Source organism: Canis aureus, chromosome 19 (assembly GCF_053574225.1).
Source record: "Canis aureus isolate CA01 chromosome 19, VMU_Caureus_v.1.0, whole genome shotgun sequence".
NCBI lineage: Eukaryota > Metazoa > Chordata > Mammalia > Carnivora > Canidae > Canis > Canis aureus.
The window spans coordinates 40,925,916-40,941,977 of NC_135629.1; the positions used below are offsets into that span (position 1 = coordinate 40,925,916).

General features: G+C 48.9%; 1 protein-coding gene across 4 annotated transcripts in view; it reads right to left on the bottom strand.

Annotated features, from left to right (window-relative positions):
• Positions 1-10,490, bottom strand: part of DAG1 (dystroglycan 1) — a 71,334-nt gene extending 60,844 nt beyond the window's left edge. The window contains exon 1 of one of the 4 annotated variants that reach the window (XM_077858875.1): positions 10,355-10,490. The gene's annotated coding sequence lies outside the window, so the exon portion shown is untranslated. The other 3 variants (XM_077858873.1, XM_077858874.1, XM_077858876.1) reach the window with 3 other exon arrangements.
• Positions 10,491-16,062: the final 5,572 nt, after the last annotated feature.

The following is a 16,062-nucleotide window of genomic DNA, read 5'->3' on the forward strand; positions in this document are numbered from 1 at the left end:
ATAAAATAGGGATCCCTGGGTGGCACAGCGGTTTAGCGCCTGCCTTTGGCCCAGGGCGCGATCCTGGAGACCCGGTATCGAATCCCACGACGGGCTCCCGGTGCATGGAGCCTGCTTCTCCCTCTGCCTATGTCTCTGCCTCTCTCTCTCTGTGACGATCATAAATAAATAAAAATTAAAAATAAATAAATAAATAAAATAAAAAAGAAAGAACTCTGTAAGAAGTGCTTGTTTATAGATTCCCATACTTCATATACAAAAATTCAACACCCACAGAAATGAAGAGCAAATGCCAAACAAGAGACCAAGCTAGACACTGGCCACTGTTTCCCTGAATACCACACATCCTTCCAAGTGTCTCACTTGTCCTTTAGCCCCCCTCAACTGGCACTCTCCCCTATATTTAAGAGTATCCAAGGGCTGTGACAGTCTCAAAAGAATAAATCTTTAGTTACACATACCCCCAATGGCAGAGAACACTGAGTATGGGCCTCTGCATAACTATAAAAATTGCACATCCATGCAAGTCACAGAAAAGGGAGTAGGGAAAACATACACCATACCTAAAAACAAAGAGCAATATAAACCCGCCTCACTTGATATTATAGGTGTGCTTCTGCAAAACTCTAAGTCACATCTCACTTTTTTATTTTATTTTTTTTAAGATTTTATTTATTAATGAGAAACAGAGAGAGAGAGAGAGAGAGAGGCAGAGACACAGGCAGAGGGAGAAGCAGGCTCCATGCAGGGAGCCCAACGTGGGACTCGATCCCGGATCTCCAGGATCACACCCTGGACTGAAGGTGGCGCTAAACCGCTGAGCCACCCAGGCTGCCCACATCTCACTTTTTAAAAAAGCTTATATTTAATATGGTGATAAGAGATTATAAAAAAACCTTAATGCCCAAAGATGTTAATAGCAACATTACCTATTACATCATTTTTTTTTTTTAATTTTATTTATTTATGATAGTCACAGAGAGAGAGAGAGAGAGGCAGAGACACAGGCAGAGGGAGAAGCAGGCTCCATGCACCGGGAGCCCGACGTGGGATTTGATCCCGGGTCTCCAGGATCGCGCCCTGGGCCAAAGGCAGGCGCCAAACCGCTGCGCCACCCAGGGATCCCCCATTACCTATTACATCAAAGTAAGGAATAACCATCTAAGAACTAGGAACAGGTTAACCATTAGAAATATTAATATTTCTAGAACACAGCCCATGCTATAATGCTAGGAGAAAAGCAGTATACAAATGAAATCTGTGCTATTAACCTAAATTCAGTAAAAGTGCTGCCCAAGGTCTATGGAGGACAGCCAGGTCTCAGGGGATAATAGCTGCTCCTAAGGAGAACTGGTGATTGAAGGGATGGGTGAAAGAAAGCTTTCCCCTGTATAATCCTTTTGAACTTTCTGAGTTTGTAGCATGTGTTGGTATTTCCTACTAAAAGAAAGACGAGGGGTGCCTGGCTGGCTCAGTGGGAAGAACATGAGACTCTTTTTTTTTTTTTTTTTTTTAAAGATTTATTTATTCATGAGAGACACACACAGAGAAAGAGAGAGGCAGAGACACAGGCAGAGGAAGAAGCAGGCTCCATGCAGGGAGCCCGACGTAGGACTTGATCACGGGTTCCAGGATCAGGCCCTGGACCGAAGGTGGCGCTAAACCACTGAGCCACCCGGGCTGCCGGGCTGCCTGAACGTAAGACTCTTTTTTTTTTTTTTTTTTTAATTTCTATTTATTTATGATAGGCACACAGTGAGAGAGAGAGAGAGAGGCAGAGACACAGGCAGAGGGAGAAGCAGGCTCCATGCACCGGGAGCCCAATGTGGGATTCGACCACAGGTCTCCAGGATCAAGCCCTGGGCCAAAGGCAGGCGCCAAACCGCTGCGCCACCCAGGGATTCCGAACATGAGACTCTTGATCTTGGGGTTGTGAGTTCAAGCCCCACAAGGGGCGTAAAGATTACTTCAATAAATAAAACTTGAAGACTAAAATAGAGAGACAAAGGATTTTTCCTTTCTTTCCTACTTCCTATTTTCCAAATTTCTTAAAGATTTTATGTATTTATTTATTTATTTATTTATTTATTTATTTGAGAGACGGGGGGCGGGGGAGGGTTTGTGTGTGTGTTTGTGTGAGCGCCAGGGAATTGCTGGGAGGGGAAGGGAGAGAAGTAGACTTGGTGCCGGGCGCAGAGCCCCATGTGGGGCTCAATCTCATAACACTGAGCCAAAACCAAGAGTTTAACCAACTGAGCCACCTGTATGCCCCCTAAATTTATTATCTTAAATATATGTAATTACTTGATACAGCTTTTTCCAAACTACAGTGTTTTTTTGGGGGTGGGGAGGTTTTAAAGACTTGATTCAGGGATTCCTGGGTGGCGGAGCAGTTCAGCGCCTGCCTTTGGCCCAGGGCGCGATCCTGCAGACCCGGGATCAAATCCCAAGTCAGGTTCCCGGTGCAGGGAGCCTGCTTCTCCCTCTGTCTGTGTCTCTGCCTCTCTCTCTCTCTGTGACTATCATAAAAAAAAAAAAAAAAGACTTTATTCATCCATCATGAGAGACTCCCAGAGAGAAAGGCAGAGACACAGGCAGAGGGAGAAGCAGGCTCCCCACAGGGAGTCCGATGCAGGAATCGATCCCAGGACCCCAGGATCATGACCTGAGCCAAAGGCAGATGCTCAACCACTGAGCCACCCAGACATCCCCAGGAACTACACTGTTTTAAAATTCCATAATCATTTTGCCAAGTATGGAAGTACCCATCATCTTTCTTTTGCAGAAATCTCTCTGAAATTTTCAAGTCCCTAACCTCGCCTTCTAACACTAGGCTGCTTTAAATCCTCTTAAAAAAAAAAAAGATTTATTTATTCATGAGAGACAGAGACAGGCAGAGACATAGGCAGAGAGAGAAGCAGGCTCCCTAAGAGGGGCCTTCTACAGAACTCAATCCCAGGACCTCGGGATCACGACCTAAGCCAAAGGCAGACGTTCAGCCACTGAGCTACCCAGGTATCCCAAATCTTTTTATCTTCCTGCAGAGCAGTGGCCTTGCAGGAAAAGAAGGATCCAACATTGGTGAATGCCCACAACCAAAACAGAATTACACCAAAGGAAGTAGGGAATGCCACTCAGTCTCCTGTCCACCCCACCAATTAGTCACCCTTCTTTGTCAAAGGTAACAAAGAAAACTAAATGTTTTCTGTAGAATTAATCCAGGATCAAAAATTATAAACAATTTCAAAGAGAAAAAAATAATTCCAATGGGGTGCCATACTGGCTCAGAATCTGTACAGCACGAAAGTTTTGATCTCAGAGTCATAAGTTCGAGCCCCATGCTGGGCACAAAGGTTACTTAATTTTAAAAAATGATAATTAGGGACGCCTGGGTGCCTCAGCAGTTGAGCGTCTGCCTTCTACTCCCAGCGTGATCCCTAGTCCAGGGATGTGTTGGGCTCCCTGCAGGGAGCCTGCTTCTCCCTCTGTGTTTGAGCCTCTCTCTCCTGTCTCATGAATAAATAAAATTTTTAAATCTTTTTAAAAAATGGTAATTTAAAAATTTTCCAATATCTAAAACTTAGAAAATATTTTAACCTCAATGCTATTAAATGCACCCCATGATGTGCAGGACAGACATTCAGTCATAAACGTGACTTTTTATATTTAGCTGATTGTTCCCACTAGAAGCCTACTTTTAAAAATGTATGTTTAAAAACAATTTTTAAAATAAAATACAAGGGGGGGATCCCGGGGTGGCTCAGTGGTTTAGTGCCTGCCTTCGGCCCAGGGTGTGATCCTGCAGTCCCGGGATCGAGTCCCACATCGGGCTCCCTGCATGGAGCCTGCTTCTCCCTCTGCCTGTGTCTCTGCCTCTCTCTCTGTGTCTCTCATGAATAAATAAAATCTTAAAAAAAAAAATAAAAAATAAAAAATAAAATAAAATAAAATACAAGGGGATCCCTGGGTGGCTCAGCGGTTTAGCGCCTGCCTTTGGCCCAGGGTGTGATCCTGGAGTCCCAGGATCGAGTCCCACATCGGCCTCCCTGCGTGGAGCTCGCTTCTCCCTCTGCCTGTGTCTCTGTTTCCCTCTCTATGTATGTCTCTCATGAATAAATAAATAATATCTTAAAAAAATAAAATAAAATAAAATACAAGTATAAATTGGGGTGCCTGGCTGGCTCAGTCAATAGAGCACATGGCTCTTGATCTCGGGGTTGTAATTTCAAGCTCCACGATGGGTGTAGAGATTGCTTAAGTAAATAAAGTTTTTAAAAATTTTTGTTTAAAAAAAAATTTTAAGTATAAGTTAAATCAGCATACTGCTAAAGTTTCATTTGGATTTATTCCCATCCAACAGAGAACTCAAAACAGCTTCACGAACTTAGATACCTTCAGTTTATGATACTGTACCATGGTGTCCCACCATCTTCCTATCCTGGACCCAGAGCTAAGCTAAGAAAACGCTTAGCTATCAAACCCAAAATATAGGAAAATAGGAAACACTATTCATTAAAGCTAAATTAAGGGCAGCCCCAATGGCCCAGCGGTTTGGCGCCACCTTCAGCCCAGGGTATGATCCTGGAGACCAGGGATGGAGTCCCATGTCAGGCTCCCTGCATGGAGCCTGCTTCTCCCTCTGCCTGTGCCTCTCTCTCTCTCTCTCTCTCTCTCTCTCCTCCCTCTGCCTGTGCCTCTCTCTCTCTCTCTCTTCTCCTTCTGCCTGTGCCTGTGCCTCTCTCTCTCTCTCTGTCATGAATAAATAAATAAAATCTTAAAAAAAAAAGCTAAATTAAGCCCTCTGGCTGGTATAATTTTGTAAACTACTCTAACATCCTATTTATAGAAATTGCTATCTGAGCAGCATTACTAATGATCAGCGTGAAATACGACGGTCAAAAGGTAAACCAGGTTATGTGTCTCATAGGAAGACTGCTTTAAAATAATACCCAAAGGCATGGACACAGACCCACTGGGAAATGACCAGATTAATCACGTGTATATTCAAAACCACTATCACCTCACTCTAGGCCTGGAATGTCAACACAAGAAAAGGAGAAAAAGATGGGGGCATAAAAACCAACAGCACAACCCCTTCTTTCTACCTCTACCTTCTTCTTCCTTCAACAGACTCAAAACTGGGGCACAAGCACTATCCCACTCAGAATTTCCAGGGATATCCCACTGGCCCAGCTCAGCCTCCAGGTCAGTCTTTTGCCCAACTTCTCCCCAAAGGACACTTCCTTTGGCTCCACTCCCTGGTCCTGAGGCATGGCCTGGTCTTCCGCTCCTCCATTTTCAGCTGTCCCGAGGACAGCCGCTCATCTTGACTGCCTGCCACAGACTCAGCCTCAGACACTGCCCCCCCCAATCCCATTTTGCAGTCTAACACCCCTCTCTATACCAAATCTCTCAAGTCCTCACCAGTGCTTGGTTGATGCTGCCTTACATTCCATTGTCATCTCCTGCCCCTTCTATTCAATAGTAGATCCTTGATGGTACCAGCACCATTCAGGTCCCTAATGTCCGCTAAACTGCCTCATCTTGAAACTTCTTTCTCTCTACTCACTCCCCTGCTGACCACTGTTCTTGTTTAGGTCCCCCATCTCTTTACCAGACCATAACAGTAACCAACTTGCCTCTAGTCCAGTCTCCACACTCACAATGGAGGCTTATATTTATATATATATATATATTTTTTTTTTTTAATGTTTTTAAATAGGGGCACCTGGGTGGCTCAGTGGTTGAGGGTCTGTCTGCCTTTGGCTCAGACCGTGATCCCGGGGTCCTGAGATCAAGTCCCATATCAGACTCCCTGCAGAAAGCCTATTTTCCCCTCTGCCTATGTCTCTGCCTCTCTCTGTGTCTCTCATGGATAAATAAATAAAATCTTAAAAAATAATACTACTGGGACGCCTGGGTGGCTCAGCGTCTGTCTTCGGCTCAGGGCCTGATCCCAGAGTTCTGGGATCAAGTCCCACATTGGAATCCTTGCATGAAGCCTGCTTCTCTCTCTGCCTGTGTCTCTGCCCCTCTCCTTCTCTCTCTCTCTCTCTCTCTCTCTCTCATGAATAAATAAAATCTTTTTTAAAAATTAGAAAAAAAAATACTAATAATAATAAATAAATGTTTTAAAATAAACTCTATGTCCAGCATGGGGATCAAACATATACCCTCAAGAGCAAGAATCCCATGTTCTACTGATTGAGCCAGCCAGACATCCCACTGTCACGTCTTAAAATCACCACAGCTGTGCTCCAAGGCCTTCAAGGATCCCTGTTCCTACATAACCCAAATTCCTCTATGGGGCATTTTGGTTCCAATACAATCTTTCAGAACATACAGAAAAGGTGTCCAGTCTTTCTCCCATCCCTTGCCTCTGCTAACCTCTTTTCCTTCCACAGAGTTGTGACCTTCCTGCCATCAACTCCTTCACCAATCAAACCACTAACCTTTCTTAAGGGTCCAGTTCAAATGAAGTCCCACCCTAAAGCCTGCCCTCGCCAGCCTAGGACCCAAGCTCCTTGGCTTACTTCAGCATCATGCCCAGAGCACCAGCACAGGCCCCAAAGAAGGCTCAGACAAACTATAGTTTCTGAGAATGGTCCCTCACAGGATGTTCCTAGAATTCTGTGTGGAGTCCTTGATCACTTCTTCCATACTGCCCTGGTGCTGTGCCCATCACCAGGCATCTGGGCCTGATGTTCACTAGAGAAGCACCTAACCAAGGCTACCCATCATCAGCCTGATGCAACACAAATGCAGGTGGGCATAGCCAAATATTCAACCTGGATTCAAATCTTAACTCTGCCACACGTTGACAGTTGTGTGACCTTGGGAACATTTCCTCATCTAGGACTCTGCTTCCTCAGTCAATATAAAGGATTCTCATAACCATTAGCAATGGTGCACACAGAAGAAATACAGAAGGCCCCTGACCGTGACTGATGTAGTTCGATCACATCACTGACCTAGAAAGCAGGAAAGACTGGAACAACTGTGAGGTAAAGGATTGAATGTACACTCATCTGCATCCAGAATGAACAAGAAAGAAAAGAGAAAAGAAAAGAAAGAAAAGAAAAGAAAATAAAAGAAAAGAAAAGGAAAAGAAAGAAAGAGAAGAGAAGAGAAGAGAAGAGAAGAGAAGAGAAGAGAAGAGAAGAGAAAAGAAAAGAAAACACCGCTACTCTGAGATCAATACAACAGCCCTGCCCAACAGAAAACGCAATGCCTCAAGTTCAAGTGAGAGAGATTTTTAACAATTAAATGCCATGCCTCTTCTTCCCTAAATAATCTCAATGTAAGTGGTCCCAGGCCCTGCCCCCATACCTCATCATTCTCAATGTTTGGTAAAAGCAAACTTGCAGAAGATAATAGTGAAATCCTTGGTCATGCTTACTCTTTTGACCCACACATTTCTGAATATAGGCTTCTTCTCCCTGCCCCCTTAGCCCCAAGCTTGGCACTCCCTCTGCTCAACCTATTCAGCCTCTCAGCTGGCTCCTCATCTCTCCTCTTATCGCTGACCTCACAGCCAGAGGTCCTAAACCCACTCCTCCCTAACACTACCTTTGTGGCCACCAGCAAGATCTTTCTAAACACAGGTCTGGACCATGCCACTCCACTAATTTAAAAGCCGTCTCAGGCTTCTGCAACCTGAGTATAAAGTCTGAACTCCCACTCACAAAGAGAAAGGCCTAGGGATCCCACTCGCCAAGCTGGAGGACTCACAGGTGCTATTTTAGGAGCTCATGTACATGTGGTTCCAAGTGTCAGGACCTTGCTGTCCCCTAGCTAATTCCTGCTGGCCCTGCAAGCCTCAGCTTAGGAATTCCCTCTCCTCAGGCTCCCAGAGCACCATGTGAGCACACTTAGTGGGCAGATACTATCAATCACAGGTTCCCTAATCCCCACTTCCCTGAAACTGAGTTCCTTAAGGGCAGAACCAACCTCTTTTACATGGGTCCCCTGAACCTACCTCAAAATTAGGCAAGCAGTGAAGCCAAATATTCACTAAGCAAATGAATGTTTCTGTCAAATCAACTTTTTTTTTTTAAGATTTATTTATTTATTCATGAGACACAAAGGCAGAGACACAGGCAGAGGGATCAGCAGGCTCCTCGCAGGGAGCCTGATGTGGGACTGGATTCCAGGAATCACACCCTGAGCCACCCAGGTGTCCCTGTCAAATCAACTTTTTGAAAACAGTAAAGAGTTGCTCTTCCTCTTTCAACCAAGGCTTACAGCAACAAGAGCTTCCATGTTCCAACCAGGTGTTTGTTGCCTATATAGTACTGCTTATTCTTCCTTTCATACAGTATCCTACAGGCTTTGAACAAGCTCACACTATGCATCCTACTCTCTCCTCAAATCTTAGTTCTCCAAGAAATGGCTCCTCAGGAAAAAAAAAAAAAAAGAAGAAAGAAAGAAAAGAAATGGCTCCTCAGCCTCCTTTAAACACGCAGGCCATGAGCTCTTATGCCTTGGCTCCACAGCAAAGTTCAATTCAATTACTCCATACTCCAACTAGAGATTTTTATGCCTCTAAGGCTGAATCTTTTTAAATATAGGAATATTTCAAAATTATGTCTCTGAACACTAAGCAAAGAACAACCTGGTAAAGTTACAATATCCCACCTACACCAGACTCCAAAACACCTAGTAGCACATCCAACTCTTTATCTGGACTTATGTCCTATAAACACCACCCTCCCTGCAGTGAGTCTGGGTTCCATGCCAGGAATCGCTTCTCCTCGCTTATTTAGGGAAATAGCAGGCCCAGCTCTTAAGTTAGAACTTTAGGCTATAAACGTGCTGTCCCAGGCTCTAGCTCCCACCAAGGCAAAACTTCATGATCATCATTAAAACTAATCCCGAAGTAAGTCAGTTTACAAATCTAAGAGCTTCACAGATCACAGAGATTAAAATAAGCATTTTTAATTAGCACTTGAGTTTGTATGAAATTAACTTGAAATTTATAGCAGGATTCTAAATCGATACATCATTTTCTCGGGAAACACTTTACAAATACACCCGCTGGCGAATCTGGTTTTCCAAACACCAAGTAAAAAGGTGAAAAGGCAGGAGGCTTCCAAAGAAGCTCAAGAGTGTGTGTGTGTGTGTGTGTGTGTGTGTGTGTGTGTGTGGTAGGGGGGGGTGACCCCAAGGCTCCGAGCAGCTCAGGTCCCAGCGGCTGCAGCGCCCTTCCCCACCTCCTGCGGGGGGTCAATGCCCCATCCTCCGGCTTCCGCCCCCTGGGCCGCGCGACGACCCACTCTGCAAGCCCAGGGGGCGGCCCGAAGGCCGCACACGCCTGCGGCCAACGCGCAGGCCCCGCGTTCCTCGGAGCGCGGGTCGGGCTGAGGCCTGGCCCATCGCCGCGGCGCGGAGCCCGGGCCCGGCCGCGAAACGCCCTGAGCCTTCGCCTTGAGGGGCCGAGAGGAGGGGGGCGGCTCTTCCCGAGCCGCGCCGCTGCCTCACCCGCAAGGACGTCCGAGGCCGTGTCCCCACCCTGGGCCAAACCACGAGCAGCAGCAGGTGTTCCTCGGGAGGCACGGCCGGCCACGGGGACGAGGGCCTGGGCTGCTAGGCTCGGCGGCAGGGGACGGGCGGCGCACTCACCGAGCGCCGGCGGGCGGGCCGCGGCAGGTGCTTGCTACTCCCGGCCGCAAGACGCCGCGCCGCCGCCGCCGCTCCCGAGGGACTCGGCGCCAAGCTGCCGTGCCGCCGCTGCCGCCGCTGCCGCCGCCGCCGCCGAGCCCAAGGAGCGCGAGCACCGCACCGCAGCCTCCGCGCGAGCACGTACCGGGCGCTGAGAGGGCGCCGAGCGCGAGGGCGGGGCGCGCGGCCGGAGCCTAGCAACCGCCTGACACGCGAGTGCCGCAGCCAATCCCGCCGCCAGCTCCGCGCGGCACCGACCGGCAGTCCGTGCGACGCCCGCTTCTGCCTGCGTCCACCGCCCCGCAGCGCGCCGCACCCGCGCACAGACCCCGCCTCCTTCCGAGCCGCTCCGCTCATTGGCCCGCCACGCCCCCGCCCGGAGGGACACGCCCCGTCCCGGAGGCCCCGCCCCGCGGCCGGCCGGGTCCGTCCCCGGGACACGCCCCGGCCCGCCCGGGTAACCCCCCTGGCCTCTAGTCTGGTAGTGGGGGAGGGGCGCGCCCCGCCCAACCTCCGCCCGTCGGGTTCTGAGGCTGGTACTACCGACCCAGGCTGGCCAGGCTCGAGAACTGGCCCTGCCACAGCTGACCCACCCTTCGTTTGGCCCTTCTGATTTCTTTCGAACGCAAATTAAGAGGTATTTCTAAGCCATGAAAACAATTAGGAAGCGTCTTCTAAATTTAAGGATGATTACCTTTTTGCCGGGCCCTTATGCGGATGGGGAAACTGAGGCGAGGGCCGGAAGGGCGGGAAGCTGGCCTCCGTCCAAAGGCCTAGCCCCTAGCAGGCGAGGGCGTCCGGGAAGCGCCTCAGGCCTGACCCTGTCCCCTCCCCCTCCCCCTCCCCCTCCCCCTGCCCCCGGACTCCGGAATCCGATGCCTCCTCTGGCGCCAGAAATAGCTCTGACCCGCTGGTGCTGGTCACTCACTACTTGTAGCCCGCATTCTTTCAGGGGGTGGGGGAGTAAGGAGCAGAGGTTACTGCTGAGGTCCTCCCTTCAACGGGAGGGTCCTAAAGGTGCTCTCGCTCTCCGTAGGGCTTACCTACGCCACCTACCCCAAATGCCCTGGCGACGTGAATAATTACTGGATGGGTCTGGGGATGGGACCCATCGTGGGCTCTGCTCCCTTTCTCTCCCAAACCCTACTCAGAATATGTCCATTGCCTCCTGGGCCTGTGTCCAGATTGGAATTCCAAGCCTGACCTTTTGTCAGAGAGCACATTAGGAACACAGAACCGGCTGCTGCCTGCCAGGCGGTCCTCCTTGAATCCAGACAGGTGTGAGTCTCCCCTGTCTTCTCCCTCTCCTTAAGGAGTGTTGAGGAGAAATAAATTTCAGGGAGCTGAAAGGAAAGTCCTCTCCCAAACAAGTATATCTGTTGTGATTCCTTTTTGTTGTTGTTAGATTTTTTTTTTTTTAAGTAATCTCTACATCTAGTGTGGGGTTCAAATTCACAATGCCAGGATCGAGAGGCTCATGCTCTACCAACTGTGCCAGTCAGATGCCCCTTGATTCTTTATACTTAAATCCATAGGCTCCAGGGCACCTGGGTGGCTGGCTCAGTTGGTAGAGTCTGCCTTTGGCTCAGGTCATGATCCTAGGGTTCTGGAATGGAACCTGGCATCAGGCTCCTTGCTCAGCTTGGAGGCGGCTTCTCCCTCTCCATCTGCTGCTCCCCCTGCTTGTGCTCTCTCCCTCTCTCAAATAAAATCTTCAAAGGAAAAAAAATGTATAGGCTCCAAACCTCATCCACAAAGAAAAGGAACTGAAAAAACAGAGAAAAGGCCCCAGACTATCCTTTAGATGTTAAAATTAAAAGGGCAGCCCAGGTAGGTCAGCGGTGTAGCGCCTCCTTCAGCCCAGGGTGTGATCCTGGAGTTGTGGGATCAAGTCCCAGTTGGGCTCCCTGCATGGAGCCTACTTCTCCCTCTGCCTGTGTCTCTGCCTCCCTCATGAATAAATAAAATCTTTTTTAAAAAAATCTGCTGCTTTGAAAAGGCTAAGAATGTAGAAAGTTACTTGGGTTTTTATTTTATTTATTTATTTTTTAACTTGGGTTTTTAAATAAAATATATTCTTTCATATGCTCTTCAGTTTACCCTCCCCCCAACATACACCAGGCACTGCTTTGCAGCCCTAGGTTCTGCTGGGTATTTTGGTGCCTGACTGTATAGTTATATATGTTTTTCCAAAACAAAAGATAGCAGTGGGTATTGGCCTCATGAAATACCTCCCCCCTACCATTTGCACAGAAGCTGCTGGCCACTCTAGACTTCACTGACCATCCATGGATGCCAGAGTAACTTCCCTTCTTCCTTTTTGGTACTGGTCTTCCTAGATGAAGCACCAGGCCTTGTTCTGACCTCCAGAGTCCCAGTCCCCCATGCCTAAGGAGCCTCCAGACTTCTGACCAAGGAAAGGGCTTCAACTAGTTGATGCCGAAGGTGGGATAGTCCTGGAGGAGGGAATAACAACCAGAGTGTGTCTGAAGCCCTTAGAGCCAAATCCTTTCCAGTCCTTGCCTCTCTAAGTTTGGGGTTCAGTTGGAGGCACTATGGTTCCCATGCAGGCCCTAATGCTCCTCTCCTTCCCTAGCCCTTAAGTCCTGTCAGATCTCATATGTTTTCCTCTCCCAGGCCAGAATGGCTCTAAATTCTGGGTATCATTGCTGGCTTCTTTATTTGTTTTTTAAGATTTTATTTATTTATTTGAGAGAAAATGAGCAGGGGAGAGGGGCAGAAGGAGAGCAGGCTCCCCTATGATCAGGCAGCCTGATACAGGGCTCCATCCAAGGACCCTGAGATCATGTCCTGAGCCAAAGGCAGACACTTAACGAACTGAGCCACCCAGGTGCCCCTGGCTTTCTTCATTTTTGTCTGGAGTTGGAGTTCTCCCCATCCCCCTATTCCTTCAGGCCCTAGAAAGCAGAGGCCTGGCTAGGCAGAGTCAACCAATCTTTTGGGGCCTAACACAAACTGGAGCCAAATCAGCTCCCATGAAGCCTGTAGGAAAGTAAAGAGGAAGGTGGACAGCTGTCTTCACAGCCCCTAGGTTAAGTGGTAGCTGTAAAGAAAAGGCAAGTTGTTCTCTGTAGTCCTGAAAGTCAAACCCTTTCCCCTCGGGGAACTGCATAACCCACCCTGGGGCTCAGCACAAAGTCCCCAGTGACTCACACTTTGGGGCTATTCTGGAATCCCACGAGGGCCTGGGCCACCCTGGATCAGGTTTGGTGCTCACAGCCAGTTGGAGGGCATAGCCAAAAGTGAGGCCCAGAGAACACCCATGGGGAGCTGCCCAAGGGGCACATGTGGTATGACCAAGGGACCCATGTGGTATGGGCTGGGGGAGGATTGGTCAGAAGTTGAGAATAGGGCTCTTCATGCCTGACAGCCCTCAACTCTCTGGACTTTTCAGCCTCCAGGACTTCCTTCACTTAGACCCTAAGCCAGAGGCTCCAGAAAAATTATCTGATTAAGGTTTGTCTCCCCGACTGGAGTATGAGCCCTTGAGGCCAGAAACCAATCTGCTGGGCCCCACATTGCAACCATCACCTAAATGCCAGCACATAGTAGAGGCTTAATTTCTGTTTGAGAAGAGCCTAACCCTGTGCAAAGCCCTAGGCAAATGTCCTCATGTTTACCATATGATTTAAGCTAAAGATTTGGATCCAGCTCAGATAAAATCCAGCAGACACTGACATGGAACAAACTTTCCTCTGGTCCTAGGATTCCAGCACTTTTTACTCTGGCATGTTCCCAAGGAATTGAAGGCTAAGGGCCAGGGCCCAGCTTCAGATTCTTCCAGAGGAAGGGAGGCTCCTGCTGCTGATGCTCCCCCAGGCCCAATGAAGAGGGGCAAGGGGCAGTGCTAGCTGAGGATGGAGGTTCCTGACCCAAATGCCCAAGCAGGGCCAGCCAAGTCAGAGCAAGGGAGGGGTCCCTTTTGTCTGGATTTAACAGAAGGCAGATTGTCTGGCAGCTCTGGCAGAATGAAAGGGCTGATAAGTTCATCCGGGAGAAACTGCCAGTAGGCGTGTTTGTGGGTCACCACCAGCCTTTCCAGAAGCCAGTCCCTTCTCTTGCAGGGCCCTCCGCTCTGGTACTTCCACTAGACCCCTTAATACATGTCTGGCACAGGGCCTTCCTCCAGTCAGCCAAGTGGCAGCTTCCATACCTGCCCTTCCATGAGGATACAGTCCTGTGGGGACATAAACCCCACAGCAAGAATAGGTATTGACTGAATGAATAAAAATTACCTCTTCTCCCTGGGTGGACACAAATGTCTCAGCTACATTCTACTCCCTGCTGGTTCTGAGATAAAACAGTCCTCCAAGGTTGACTTTGGGCAACTGTTCCTAAAACACTGGGCTTGTAGCCTTGAACACTGGACTAAACACCAGATTATGTCCTGTCTGGCCAGGCAGCGGGTGGAAGCAAACAAACTGAAGGTCCTATTTGTTAATCCTCTTCAGTCACTGACCATCTAGCCCCTAAACCCAGTTGTGGGAGAAGCAACCCATACCATTCTGGTTCAGCCAGATTGACAGTCCTTCTCTGCTCTCAGTCATGTGTCTAGGCCTGGCTCAGGGCTCTACCACTGGCTTCTCCAGGACACAAACATCTCTTCCACTCTAGCGGGCCTAAGATCTGGGCCGTTTCTCCCATCAGCCTGAGGTCCCTTTAGTGGCCCTTCAGTCAGGAGAAATTAATGGGCTTCCCAATAATCATTGATTCTCATTCTGTTATCATGGCTGTTGGGTATGGCCTTGGAACAGTGCAATGATTTGGACCCAAGCAGGCAGTCTTTGTTTTAGGCTGAGTGCTGACAGATACAGGCAGGGCCTCTAGGAGCCCCACCCGTGGTCTGGGAATCCCTAACTTTTTGGGGAACTAATTTGAAGGAAGCTAATAAAAGGAAAAGAGTGCAGGTTAGCTCCTCAGTCAAATTTCCATTGTGTCCATATGAATAATGAGTCCCTACTCATTATGAGGACATAGAGCTTAGTTCATTGTGTGATCTTACATAAGTCATTTGCCTTCTCTGAGCCCCTTGGTCATCTCGTCATCAAGTGACCCCACATGTGTGGACTTTAGACCTGCCTGCTCACTGAGAGTGACAGAAGATCACTTTACGTGGCCAAGTCAGGACCAGGTTAAAACATCCAACCATGTGTTGTCAATCCACAGATATTTACTAAGTCTCTTGTATGCTGAGAACACAGTAAGGGATGAAAGGAACAAACACGGCTGTTGTAGGACCCAAATCCGAGTGTAATAAGATAGAGATTAAATAAATATGTCAATCAGGGGCTAGGATCAGCAGGCAGTAAGTCTGTTCTCTGAATCAGGGGATGGGAGGGCAGGCCAGGGTCTGCTCTGTGGTCCTTCCAGTTCATCAGGGAAGTAGGTCCTGCAGGAGGTGAAGAAGGGATCCCTGGAGTTTTCTAGGGAAGGAATAGAACAAGCCTAGGGAATGGCATGGCAAAACAGGAAGAAGTGGACAGGCAGGTCTGAGGAACCTTGGAGGTAGCCATGGCCTGAGCAATGAATGGAACAGTGAACAAAGGACAAAGAACAACTGGTGGGAGGGTAGGTGCCAGAGCTGGATTTAACCAGGCTGGGGTTGCCAGAAATATAGAATCCCAAGAGCAAGGGGCATGGAAGCTGAAGGATAGGAGCAAGAAAGAGGAGAGTGGGGATAGTGCCCTCAGGCCTCCTGGAAGGAATGTGGTGGGGTGAGGAATGAGGGGGCAGCAGCTTGGCCCCAGCCCTGGAGCTCTTCCTGCCTCTGGTAGGTGGGGAAAGAGAAGTGGGAGAGCAGGCAGGGGTAGGGACAGAGATGGGGTCTTGTGGGGGTGGGGCACCAGGCACCACAGAAGTCAAGTTAGAACAAGCATTTAGAGAGAACATTTCTTACTTTTCCTGCCTCCACCTTTGTCTGGAATGCAGAGGTGGCACCCCTCCTTCGAGCTCCAGAGGAGGAAGGAGAAGGGGAGGGGAATATTCATTCCCTTGGGCTTGGGTAGCTCCTGGTAGGTGTTACGGGTCTGGGCTTTAGGAGAGATCCTGCAGGGCCTACCCAGAGAACAGAGCACCTAGCACCAGCTCCTGGTTGGAGGGAAGTCCATGGACTTAGCCAAGGTGGAGTTATGTATGTGGGGAGGGGTGTGTGTGAAATAAGGAGTAGGGGGAGGGTCCTGCCCCAAGATAGGGTCCAAGGCAGTCCCTTACCCAACTCCTCTGAGGCTGCTGCCAGATATAGGTGCAAAGAAGGCAGGTAGGGTGACAGGTAGGGTGTCATCTGGCAGGCAAAGGAGGCCTTGGTCATCTTACCCGTCCATCTCCCTCCTTACTGTTCAAAGCCAGTGACCCTCAAAGGTCCCTCCCTGCAGTTGTCATTTA